The sequence below is a fragment of the Myotis nattereri genome (assembly GCF_964212035.1).
Source record: "Myotis nattereri genome assembly, chromosome: 1".
NCBI classification, from domain to species: Eukaryota; Metazoa; Chordata; class Mammalia; order Chiroptera; family Vespertilionidae; genus Myotis; species Myotis nattereri.
In genome coordinates, this window is record NC_138075.1 from 35,618,224 (window position 1) to 35,632,076 (window position 13,853).

Here is a 13,853-nt window from a genome sequence, read left to right on the forward strand (position 1 = left end):
TTTCCTCCAGCCGCTGGCAGGCACCAGGGATTTGGGCTTCCCTCGCAGAGGGAGGCCCCACCCACCCGCTGCAGCCCGCCGGGTTGGTGGCCTGGGCCTCCCTCTTTGGGCAATCATGGAGCCCCCCAAATGATTGCTCCACTAGCCAGTGGCCTGGGCTCCCCTCTGTAGGTCAACCATGGGGTGATGGCCAGGCCCCTGACCAATCACATTGCACCGGCCTTGGCTGGCCTGGTGCCAGTGGGTGTCATAGTGTGGTCCCCCAGAAGGTTGTCCAGTCTAATTAGCATATTACGCTTTTATTATTATAGATAGAACCTCTCTGGTTGCCCTGCTAAGAATAGACCGAAAGTGTGGAAAGGGCCGAGAGCAGTTAGGGCGCTTCTGTATCGCTCTAAGAGAGAGACTGTGGCGGTTTGGGGGAAGGCTTCGGATGCAGAGTCTAACGGTTGATGTTCAGCAGATATCTCTGGTGCCTGGAAAGGTCTAGGAGGATGAACCTGTTTTAAAATAAAGCCCACTCTAAAACATCAACTAACCAACCAATAAACGAGCCCCATAACACTCTTATGCTAATGGATTTCTCCTTGGGAACAAATTATAGCTGACGTTCATAGACAATAAACCTTATTTCATAATAGTACAAAAAGTAGGGCCAGAAAAAAAAAAGTCAGCATGAAATATACATAGAGCACAGTGATTTAAAAAAAATGGTTTTTATTAATTTCAGAGAGATAGGGAGAGGGAGAGAGAGAATCAATCATGAGAGAGAATCGTTGATTGGCTCTACTGAGGATCGAGCCCACAACCCACGCATGTGCCCTTGACTGGAATTGAACCATGATCTTCTGGTTCATAGGTTGATGCTTAACCACTGAGATACACCAGCCGGGTAAGCACAGTGAGTTTTTTAAAAATACTTTTTTTATTGATTTCAGAGAGAGGAAGGGAGAGGGAAATAAAGTGATGGAAACATCAATGATGAGAGAGAATCTTTGATTGGCTGCCTCCTGTCGACCCACTACTGGGGATCGAGCCTGCAACCCAGGCATGTGCCCTTGACTGGAATTGAACCTGGGACTCTTCCGTTCGCAGGCCAACGCTCTATCCACTGAGCCAAACCAGCTAGGGCCACAGTGATTTTTATGGCAGACAAAATGCAAGGTTTCTTTGGACCCAGGCAAAAATATTGGGATCAGATTTCACTTAATTTTCTGTTTTTCTCTAAAAATCCTAGTTTTTAAAAAATGCCATATTTATCTCAGAAATACCAATTCAGTGGTTCCTTTTTAAATTAATAGACTTTTAAAAAATTAAATTATTGGGGTGACATTGATCAACAAAATCATACAGGTCTCAAGTGCACAATTCTATGATACACCATCTGTATATTGCATTGTGTGTTACCACCTGAAGTCAAATCTCCTTCTGCCAACATGTATTTGACCCTTTTACCCTTTACAACCCCACACCTCCTCTTTCCCTCTGGTAGCCAACATACTGTTGTCTGTGTCTACGAGTTTTTGTTTATTTGTCTTACTTGATCATTTGCTGCTTTCAGTTCTACATCCCACATATGAATGGTTCTTAACTTTTTCTGTCTCATTTCACTTAGCATATTCTCAAGATCCATCCACGTTGTTGCAAGTGGCAGTATTTCCTCTTTTCTTATAACTGAGAAGTATTCCATTATACATATGTACCACATCTTTATCCAAGCATCTATCGAGGGACACCTAAAGAGCAGTTTTAGGTTTGCAGAAAAATGGAGCAGAAAATACAGAGCTATCCCAGAGACCTCCTCCTTCCATCCTCCCCAAAGCAGCTGCCTCTCCTATTAACATCTTGCATTACCATGGTACATTTGTTACAATTGATTAATTGATATTGATACATTATTATTAACCAGAGTCCATGGTTTACATTAAGATTCACTCTTCGGGTTGTACAGTTTTATGGGTTTTGACAATGTATAATATAATGTATTCACCATCATTGCATCATAGAAAAGTTTCACCCTCTAAAAATGCCCGGTGCTCTAACCACCCACCCCTCCTCTTCTTCCCCTGAACCCTCCTTATCACTGATCTTTTCTGTTTCTATAGTTTTGCCTTTTCCAAAATGTCATATATTTGGAATCATACAATACGTGTAATTGTTTCATACTGGCTTCTTTCACTTACTAATATGCATTTAAGTTTTCCCTCTATTTTTTTTTTCATGGCTTGATAGCTCATTTAATTTTATTGCTGAATAACATTCCATGTGTGGATATATAGTTTCTTTATCCATTCATCTATTTTGGCAGTTATGAAAAAGCTGATAACATTCGTGTGCAGGTTTTTGGGTGAAACATACATTTTTAACTCATTTGGGTAAATGCCAAATAGCACTAATGCTGGACTGTATGGTAGGACTGTGTTTACCTTTGAAAGAAACTGCCAGACTGTCTTCCAAAGTGACTGTATCACTTTGCTTTCCCACTATCAATGAGTGAGGTTTCTTTTGTTGCTCCACATCCTCACCAGCATTTGATGATGTCAGTGTTTTGAATTTAAGCCACCCTAATAGGTGTGTTGTTTTATTTAATTATTAGAGGCCCGATGCACGAAATTCATGCAAGGGGCTTGGTGCCCCCGCTGCCGCTGTGGCTGCGGGCCTCTGCCTTGGTCCTCACCTGTCACGGCTTCGTACAGAAGGAAGGACGTCCGGAAGGATGTCCGGTCTAATTAACATATTACACTTTTATTATTATAGATTGTTTTAACTTGTAATTCTCTGATGACATTTAATTTTGAGCATCTTTTCCCATACTTATTAGCCATCTGCATATCTTCTTTGATGAAGTGTGTGTTCAGATCTTTTGCCTTTTTTTTAAATGTTGATTTTAAGAGGGTTTTTTTTAAATATATATTTTACATCTAATTCTTTATTGAATGTGTGTTTTGCAAATATTTTTCCCCAGAATGTGGCTTGTCTTTTCATTCTCTTAACATTGTCTTTGCCAGAGCAAAAGTTTTAGATTTAATGACAGTCCAACTTATCAAATATTTTCTTTCATGGGTTGTGCTTCTGGTGTTGTGTATGTAAAAATTCATCCCCAAGCCCAAGGTCACTTAGATTTTCTCCTATGTTATTGTCTGGACATTTTCTTCCAGAAATCTGTTGAAATCTCTTGTCTGCTCATGGTCTCCCCCCTTTCCTTTATCAGTATGTTTTACCTGAATAGAGTATTGAAAAAGACAGGAGATGAACATTTATGTCTGCCATCATATTGTAAAATAATTTTTATTTATTTTTTTAAAATATATTTTATTGATTTTTTACAGAGAGGAAGGGAGAGAGATAGTTAGAAACATCGATGAGAGAGAAACATCGATCAGCTGCCTCCTGCACATCTCCTACTGGGGATATGCCCGCAACCCAGGTACATGCCCTTGACCGGAATCGAACCTGGGACCTTTCAGTCCGCAGGCCGACGCTCTTTCCACTGAGCCAAACCGGTTTCGGCTGTAAAATAATTTTTAGTATGTAAGGAATGTATTCGGTTTTGAATGTTTATTTTTATCCCAGCACAGCACTCTTATGGTTCACTCCCATTTGATTTAATTTTCTAGTTATTCTTGGTTGATATAGTTTCTTAGTTGTTTTCTTAAATATTCTAGGGAAACAATAACGTTTGACATCCTTTCTAGAATTTATTACTCCTTTATCTTTATTGCATCAAATGCCTTCAAAATAATGTTTGTCATTAAAGATAACGTAATTTTTTTTCTGGTGTATCTCTGGTTATTTCTGAAAGATGCCCTCTGTCAAGAAAAGGGATTTTTCCATCTCTTTCTAGCTTAGCTTGTAAAATGTTTTCTCAAAAATAGATGCTGAGTTGTAGCAGATGGCATTTGCTAGAAGATAACTTTTCAAAATGATGTAGAGGTTTTTAATTCTTTCATGTATCTTTTGTGATATCTGCATCTGCCTTTTTAATTCTGTATTTCCCCGTTTGTCTGAGGATGCTTCTATGAAGACATTCAGTGCCCCAGAAGTAAGAACTTCTACATTCTGGCAATGATCCCCTTCCGGTCATCTAAATCATTACAGCTTTGTCCGCGTGCATTCTCAGATATTAATGAACATCTTAAGGCCACAGCATTATTGAGACTAGTCTCTAAAACAGCCGTGGGCAAACTACGGCCCGCGGGCCGGATCTGGCCTGTTTGAAATGAATAAAACTAAAAAAAAAAAAAAAGACCGTACCCTTGTATGTAATGATGTTTACTTTGAATTTATATTAGTTCACACAAACACACCATCCATGCTTTTGTTCCGGCCCTCCGGTCCAGTTTAAGAACCCATTGTGGCCCTCGAGTCAAAAAGTTTGCCCACCCCGGCTCTAAAATGAGAGACCAAACTAAACAATCAGAAGCAAATGGGTCTGAAGGAAATACAGATGGTTCACGGAAAAAGGGAGAACCCAGTTAGTCTCCCGAGAATCTTCATGAAAACATTTTGTCTTAAAAACAAGAACTGGATGACAGGAAAAACAAATAATCAGCACATTTTTTAAATAGCCCTTGGACATAAAAACTATTATCTCCAGCCTGGCTGGTGTAGCTCAGTGGTTGAGCAACAACACATGAACCAGGAGGTCAACAGTTCGATTCCTGGTCAGGGCACATGCCCAGGTTGTAGGCTTGATCCCCAGTAGGGGGCGTGCAGAAGGCAGTCGATCGATATTTCTCTCTCATTGATGTTTCTATCTATCCCTCTCCCTTCCTCTCTCTGAAATCGATAAAAAACATATTTAAAAAAACTATTATCTCCAAACAAAAAATTAATAGGCTAGAAGATAAAGCCAAGAAAATATTCCATGAAGTAGAGCAAACAAAACAAAAAAACCTACCAAGACTCCCATTTAAAAATATGTATTTATTTTTATTGACTTTGAGAGGATGACCAATAAACAGTGTCAAAGCCATAATTTGAAGGTGGGTGAGTTTGCAGGGCACTCTTCCTTTTCTACATTAAAAAGGGGGGTGGGGCGCCAAGGGAAAGACGCTTGACAGCAACATTAGCAACCATTTTATAAGTGCTTCTTCTTAAGGCCAGTCCTCTAGAGACACTTCTTTGTTTTTAGATGTTATGTCTACATATAAGTAGCTGTTGGTAGAAAAATGGTGCTAGTCTAAGTGTTGGCTTTGGGAACTAATCAGCTAGGGTTTCACCAGGCATGGGAAAAGGAAAACGCTGATTTACACATGATCAAGTTAATTGGAAATTGTTTAATAAAATGAAGTAACAGAATTTAAAAAACTAAAATAGCAAGCACAGCCCTTATGTCTACCCTGCTTGAGAAGGAACTGGGCATTGGTTTTCTATACCTGCTGGGGCCGGAAAGGAAAGGTGGCTAGGACAGTGTCTGGAGGTACACTTTCTGTCTGAAGGTTTATAATATGCCGAGAGCAGTGGTTCTCAACCTTCCTAATGCCGTGACCCTTTAATACAGTTCCTCATGTTGTGGTGACCCCCAACCATAAAATGATTTTCGTTGCTACTTCATAACTGTAATTTTGCTACTGTTATGAATCGTAATGTAAATATCTGATATGCAGGATGTATTTTCATTGTTACAAATTGAACATAATTAAAGCATAGTGATTAATCACAAACACAATATGTAATTATATATTGGTCTTAGGCCCTGTGAAAGGGTCATTCGACCCCCAAAAGGGTTGGAACCCACAGGTTGAGAACCACTGGCCTAGAGGCCCCACCCTCGTCACGGGCCCTGCCCTTGCAGTGAAACCTGCCTTGAGCAAACGATGAAACAGTGCGTTTGTGAAGCCTTGGTCATGGGCACACTCTAGGACGTGGCTGTGGTGTGGGTGGTGGTGAGGCGGGGAAGGGTGGGTAAGGCTAAGTCTCAACATTGGTACTTGGGCTTTTATTATTATTATTATTGCTTACTAACATAGCCTTGACCTCTTATGACCTTTATCCTTTCTATTTCTCTTCTGGTTTGTATTCTTTTATGGCTCCTATCCTACATACTTATTCTTTTGTAATGAATTAAAAATTTAATTCTGAACCCTTGTTATAATTGCATTTTCTCTTGAAACATTGCATCACAGCAGGTTATAGCAGCTCTGGGATAAAAAGCAACCAGTAAACTATCCAAAACAAGGTTCCAAATAAGACCTCTTAATGATTTACCCTAGCCATACATATCCCAAATAAAATTTTTGATCAAAAACGTGAAATAGATCCACTTGCTTATTTTAAGCATATTGAAAAGGAAACTAATTGGACCATTTCTATTTGTTCATTTTATACAAAAAGTCTACACTCATTCATAATCACTCTGATTGTAATATAAATAGTATAACATGTTTGCCCTGGCTGATGTTGCTCAGTGGTTAGAGTGCCCACATATCAAAACCTTGCAGGTTCCATTCCCAGTCAAGGGCAAATACCTGGGTTGCAGGTTTCATCTCTGGCCCCGTTGGGGTACATGCAGGAGGAAACCAATCGATGTGTGTCTCTCACATCGATGTTTCTCTCTCTCTCTCTCTCTCTCTCTCTCTCTCTCTCTCTCTCTCTCTCTTTCTCTCTCTTACCCTTCTCCCCTCCTTCCTCCCCTCCCTCCCTCCCTCCCTCCCTCCCTCCCTCCCTTCCACTCTCTAAAAATAAACCAATGGAAAAATATCCTTGGGTGAGGGTTAACAACAAGAAAAAAAAGTGTAATATGTTTATTTATTCTTAATTTTATTATGCATTTTATATGACTTATATTACATTTACCTGAACAAAGATTTTAAGTTGAAGCATGTTCTCTTAGCTATTTTCGTCTGCAGTGTATAACCTGTAAGTCCCATTTACCCCTTGAAAGTACAAAGTAACTTCTCTTCCGCCAAATGTTCTGACCAAACTGCTGGAGGCCTGTGTCAGTCGTGGTTAAAAAGCCTTCCTTTCCTCTCTGGGCCGCCCTTCTGGAGTTAATCCCTTAAAGTCTTTGAGAAGCATTTCCTGTCCAAAGGACTAATCCTGGTTCTTCCTGCTTCGTCCCTATAACTGAACTAGACGCGTCCTCCAGGGCTGCGGGGTGATCTAGGGTAAGTCTGGCCGGGGCCCTCAGGTTACAGCGTTTCACGTTCACGGACCCAGATTATTTATCTCAGGAGGACGGCATCTGGACAAGATCCTCTGCTGTACGTAGCAGCCAAAGAGAAAGGAGGGAGCAGTGTGGGTGATCTTTGGGCATGTTCACCATGAACAGCTTTGTAAATACACAAGAAAGAGCCCTGGACTTGAATGAAAATTAGAATGGCTTCACTTATTTAACTGGGAGGAAAAAAATGCATATTTAGAGAAACCTTGATTGATAAATTAGAAATAATGTGTACAAGAAACAGGACCCAATGAAAATAGCTCCTTTGTTTTGTATATGCATATTTCTATCTTTATTGAAATACATGGTAGAAAAACATGGGAACACAGTTTTCAGAAAAAGCTTCTATTTACACAAATGCCAGTGTGGACCCAACAAGGAGTAAGCCTGATGTGGGGAAAGTGGACAAGGAAAGGTGGAGGTATGCATTATATTTTAAAACTATTTTCCTTAATGACAATCGAAGCTCAATTTTGACGTGGAAAGGCGACTCACATGAGGAGTTTATGGAGAAATAGGAGGTTGTTGCCTGGCCCTCCTTCCTGGTCTGACCCCAGTCGGAAGGGCTCTGTGGCAACCTCTGCAGCCTGCATGGAGGAAACCGACTAAATAAATTGATTTTCAGCATCTGTCTCCTTTTCTTCTCTTTCAAGTTCTACTTCAGATGAGTCCTCAGTCAGCTTTAATTCCATTACGTAAAAGAATTTGGTTATCAAATTAAATACAATAGCAAGCCAGACCAGACCATGGCCATTCCAAATTAATAATAAGATTGAGTAGGTGACGCTCTCATTCTCTTTCATCGGATTTGAAGCTAAAGACAGGAAGCAAATAACATGAAATTCATCAGATGGTGACTTTCCCCCATAACATTTCTTGCCACTTATTTCTACCTAGAAAAATGCCTCCTTTAATCCAATACACAAATTAGAAAATAAAGTATATCTACAAAATGTCACTGCTTTCAAGGAAAAAAAATAGAATTTAAATTGCAAATATTATGATTCTTTTCTTAGAGCACATCTGGAGGTTGAAAAATTCTTTTCCCCTTTGAAAATCATCCTTTTAAATATTGCAATAAGTATAATATTTTGCTATGAGGTAATTTATTTGTCATTGCTACTGCCAGGAAACTATTAAAACAAGATAAAAAAAGATAAACACATAACACAAAATTATTTAAAATGGAATTCAGATCTTGTTGAAAAAAAAAAAACAACAGTACATTTCACTGGGCCACTTATATTTCTGAGTCTAAAATTCTATAAATTCATTGCTTTTATCATTAAAAACCTTGGGATAACACTTAAAGAAGGAAAAAAATCACTTATAATTCAACCATCTTAATACCACAAATACTACAACTTTTATAGTCTGTTCATGTGGTGTCATTTATTTTTCATGATGAGCCATTTACATGTATGAGGAGGGGGCTGAAAGAGCATGAACTGTGAAGTCAAAGAGAAGTGACCAGAAACAAATAACACATAGTGCTTTATCACAAAAATACAATTTGACTGTGCTTATTAGAGCATAAATAACAAGAAATAGTTTAAATTATCAGACATTAAATTACTCAATATTTCTTTATAATTTTATAAGTTAACCAGAAAAGATTTATGGAGCATAATGATCAGAGAATAAATATAATTGAAAGGCTACACTCACTTTCAGTTTCAAATAATATTTGGTTAACTGTCTCTGATCCAGCTTCTTCAAAACACTGACTCCCAAAACACACACACGTGCACACATGTGCATGCGCACACACACGCACACACTAATAAAAGAAAAATATACCTAAGAATTGGAGTCCAATCTATTGCCATCATCTGAGTATATATTTTACTAATTAAAAAGAAATGTAAGGAACTTCTGATTTAATATGTAGAAAGACACAAGATATTGTCATCCCACACTAACAAAACGATAAAAATGAGATAAGCTACAATATTATAGTTTTATTTTTTTTTTTAAATTCTGAGAGCTGAGGACATGAAAAAGAACCCGAAATAAACTAAATTTTAGAATATGACAATCCCTCCCTAGGAGAGAAGATGTTCATGGCTGCTTTCTTTTCTACAGAATGATACCCACTATGGGCAAGAAAGATTGTCTACTGAGGCCTGGAGGAGAACTAAGGGAATATGCCTGAAGCACATCAGGCTTTCACAGAATAAAGGCAGCAGTTGATAAAGGGGAGAAACTGGGGTCCGAAGAGCAAAGAGAACACCCCAGAAACCCAAATAGCTATCAGTAGAGCATAACTAGCCGAAGAGTTTGTTTTGAATCAGCCTCAAAATACCCAACCCAGTGATGAACTGAATCTAAGTAAAGGTGCAACAAAGCCCAGAACCAGATCATCTGAAGATTCACTAGTTTTGCCTCACCCCCACACCGCCATCTCATACTAGTGATTGAGAAGGACTACGACGTCTTTTTCTGAAGGGGCACATTATTCCTGCAGTCTCCATGGCTCTTTTACACACAGGCTGGCATAAAATGAAAACTTAGAAAAAGAAGAAAAACATGTGACACATTATCAAAAGAAAATACAGTTAGTAGTCTTCAAGATGGGCAACATATCAGAATTATCAGGAAGATTTAAAATAACCATGACCAATGTGATAAAGGATAGAGTAGAAACAGTAGGTAACGTAGAAAAATTTAGGGGGAAATTTCAGCAGAAAGATGGAAACTAATGGCAAGGAAATGAGAATGCTAGAAATGAAAATACAGAATTTGAAGTAAGAAAATTGTTTTATAATTATGTTTTTTTAAAAAAGAATAATTTATTGATTTTTAGAGAGAGAGGAAGGGAAGAGGAGAGAGAAACAATGATGTGAGATTGACTGCCTCCTGCGTGCCCTCCACTGGAGATCCAGCCCGCACCACGGGCATGTGCCTTTGACTGGGAGTTGAACCAGCAACCTTTTGCTTCATGGGATGATGCCCAATCAACTGAGCCACACCAGCCAGGGTATTATTGTGGTTTTTCAAAAATATAAGATAATATGGAAAACTGGATGAAAAGGTGGAGGATTTCACCAAAGAACAGGAACCTACCAAAAGGGAGTGATTAATGGATACTTTATAACTAACAAAAACATTATATTAAGAACTCACTATATAAATTTAAAAGCACATTACATATAGCAGAAGATAGAATTAGTAAACTAAAAGTTGATAAATAGAAGATGTCCTAACTGAACTCATAGAGGAATATGGACAATACAGGAAGCTTATTAGAACACATGAAATGCAGTGAGGAGGTCTCACATTCATGTGGAGTCCCAGAAGTAGAAGAGAGAATAAGGAATCATCAGCATTCAAATACATGGTAGTTGAAATTTTTCAAAACAGATAAAAGATTTCAATTCCTCTATTCAATAATCTCTGTCATCCCCAAGTAGAATCAATACAATGCAAACTACACCAAAATAAATTATAGTTAAATTGATGAAAGTCGAAGACCAAAAGTAAAAGATTAAACGTGAGGGATGAGGAAGGGAAAGGCTCCTTATTTCAAAAGACCAACAATAAGACATAGCTGACTTACCATCAGAAATGATGAAAGCCACAGACAATGGAATGGCAGCTTTAAAATATCTCAAGAAAATAACTACCAATTTAGAATTCTATACCCCAAATAATTGATGAGATATTTTAATTGTGAGTCACAGATATTTATGGACACACTTAATGTCTGTATGGCTCTACTCCTTTCCTTTTTCTCATCTTTATTTTAGGGAGGAACTTGAAATAAAATTTGGAAAAGCTATGTAAGGTACATGATCTAGGATTAATCTCTTAAGCCTAGTGTTTTGATTACATGTGTGATTATACAGAAATACTTAGTTTAAAAGGAATTAAATGGTTTGGCTCAATGGATAGAGCATTGGCCTACAGACTGAGGGGTCCCAGGTTCGATTCCTGTCAAGGGCATGTACCTTGGTTGCGGGCACATCCCCAGTGGGTGGTGTGCAAGAGGCAGCTGATTGATGCTTCTCTCTCATCAATGTTTCTAACTCTCTATCCCTCTCCCTTCCTCTCTGTAAAAACTCAATAAAATATATTAAAAAATAAAAATAAAAGGAATTATTTTGTATCGTATTCTGATAGTGACAATTGTGTGTGAAGAGAGAGGAAGGAGAATGGGCAGGTTTATTCATACACTGGAGATTTATTTTGAAAGGCTTGACCTTTATCTACCATTCAAAGAAATCTGTTAACATTTTTAGTTGAGCCTTTTTTTTTTTTAAATTTCTGTTTCAATCTGTTGCTGTGATAGTGAGTCTTATTTCAAGATTATTAAGACTCACCTATTGCATAGTCTCCTAAACCAATAGTGCTTATGGTGGTGAATGAATAATAAACTCCTTCAATATAAGTCCAATTCTCTAATGACGTAAAAACAAATGGTGGTAATGCCAGAAACAAAAGAGTTCCAGTTATAATAAAAAGTACCATCTTCCAAAGAGTAACATAGCTCTAAAATATATTAGAAAAAGAGATACAATGTTAGCAGTTATATTATAAACCAGCAGCATTCAAAAACTATTGTTTGCTCTCTTAGTTTAGTGTTCTTATCTACTCCTTCATTGCTAAAAGGCTTAGAGCCTGAGGGATTCTTCCTTTGAATAATCTTGCCCCTAGGAATATGTCCAGGCTCTATTGCTCTACCTCCTGTATAGCCTCCTTTGTTTTTCCAACTCTTTTCATCTCTTCTGTTCTTTCTTTACAATTCTCTGCATCTAGACTTTGATTTAAGATTAATTTTCATGTACACTTTAACACCCCCACTTCCTTCTAAGATTGTCCTTGCCCAGATATGGGTACAGCTCCTCACTTCTCTGGGCTCTGCCCACATCCCCACAGACTATCTGGACAGGACATCCAATCTGGACAGAGCACCACATCTTCCTACTTGTTTGCATAATAAGGTAAATTAGACAACCGTCAGCTGAAAGATCAGGGTACTATTTGGCATCAATAAATATATTATTTATTGTTTAGAGAGTCCCACAGAACAAATACACTTATATTTTCAAACAAAATCAAGACACAAATCTTAAAATTTTTATCAATTTATTTTTATCATATGAATCAAGTCTCTAGTCCTTTATTATAGTCATCAGTTATCATTCCTTCAGTATATTTTGCCCTTATTGCTGGCCAGTACTATATGAGATACAAGGCAAACAAAAGAAATAAAATCCCATATTTTATGCCTTCACTAAGCTCTGATAAGTAAATAAACATTTAGAAAATGTGTTTATCATTTATATATGTACATATCATTTACTTAAATTTAAATATAATTTAAATATAACTATAACGTTCTAAGTACCACAAATAACAGTGCTAGGTTTTTAAAATACAGTTGCATAGGAGATTTGTTTTGATATTAATTTGTTATAGTGATCACATTAAGTCCCAAGGTGTACTGTGTTTTTTTTTTTTTTGTGGCAACGCCAATCTATTAACAAAGCAAATCCTACAGTAACCATAGACCTCCAAAAAGGACACAAAGAAAGAACAAAGAAAGTGCTGCCTCCATTGTGAAGTGCTCTGACCAAGAGTAAGGACTTGATCACATCAATGATGAAGGGGAATCTCGCCTGCTTCCTTGGGCTCTCTGAAGGGGACAACCTCTCTATATTCCTTTATAGAAAAAAAAATACCTTAAAGAATGTCAACAACTTGATTTAATAATAAATTCTCAATTGTTTTAATAAATAATTGCATTGTAACTATTTTAATAAATAATTGCATTGTAATTATTTTAATAAATACTTGCATTGTAATTATTTTAAAAAGGGTAAAACCTGTGTTAATTACTGAGTTGACCACACATGATTTAACATGATATGTATGTAGTCAAAGCCTTCATCCAAACATCTCTGGGGTTAGTGCCGGCACTGCCGCTGGTTCTTCCATGGTTGGCAAACTGCGGCTCGCGAGCCACATGCGGCTCTTTGGACCCTTGAGTGTGGCTCTTCCTAAGCCTTAGGAGTACCCTAATTAAGTTAATAACAATGTACCTACCTATATAGTTTAAGTTTAAAAAATTTGGCTCTCAAAAGAAATTTCAATCGTGGTACTGTTGATACTTGGCTCTGTTGACTAATGAGCTTGCTGATCACTGCCCTAGGTGATCTTGAACAAGCCACCTAGCCTTTATGAAATGTTTTCCTGTTCTGTAAAAGGAAGGAGTTGACTAAATGACTTCTGAGATCACTTAATTCATACACAATTCACCACTACTCATCTTATTGTAAGTTCAGTGATTAAAGGTTAATTACCTAAGAGGAAATAGATGGTCTCTTGAACACTGGATTTTCTCACATCTGTTTTATAACACAGAATGACTTGCTCATTCTACTTCTACAAATTGCATTCAACATGAGTTCAGTAAGAATTTATACATGTCGCAAAAATGGTGACCAGCAGGAAGGTAGGGAGGGAGAGAGTGTGAGAGCGCAAGGAAGTGATAGAGGAGTGTGTGGACGCGTGTGGTGTGTGTGTAAGAGCTAGGGACAGTTAGATTCTGCAGGTCTTCTAAGGGGCTGCTAAACCAGGCAGTCTTAGGCAGCGGAGTCCCGCTCCCTGCGCGGACACTCCTGGGCGGCCAGCACAGGCACGGCGACCACGCCATCTTGGGAAACAGAGCTGCTTGAGACTACGA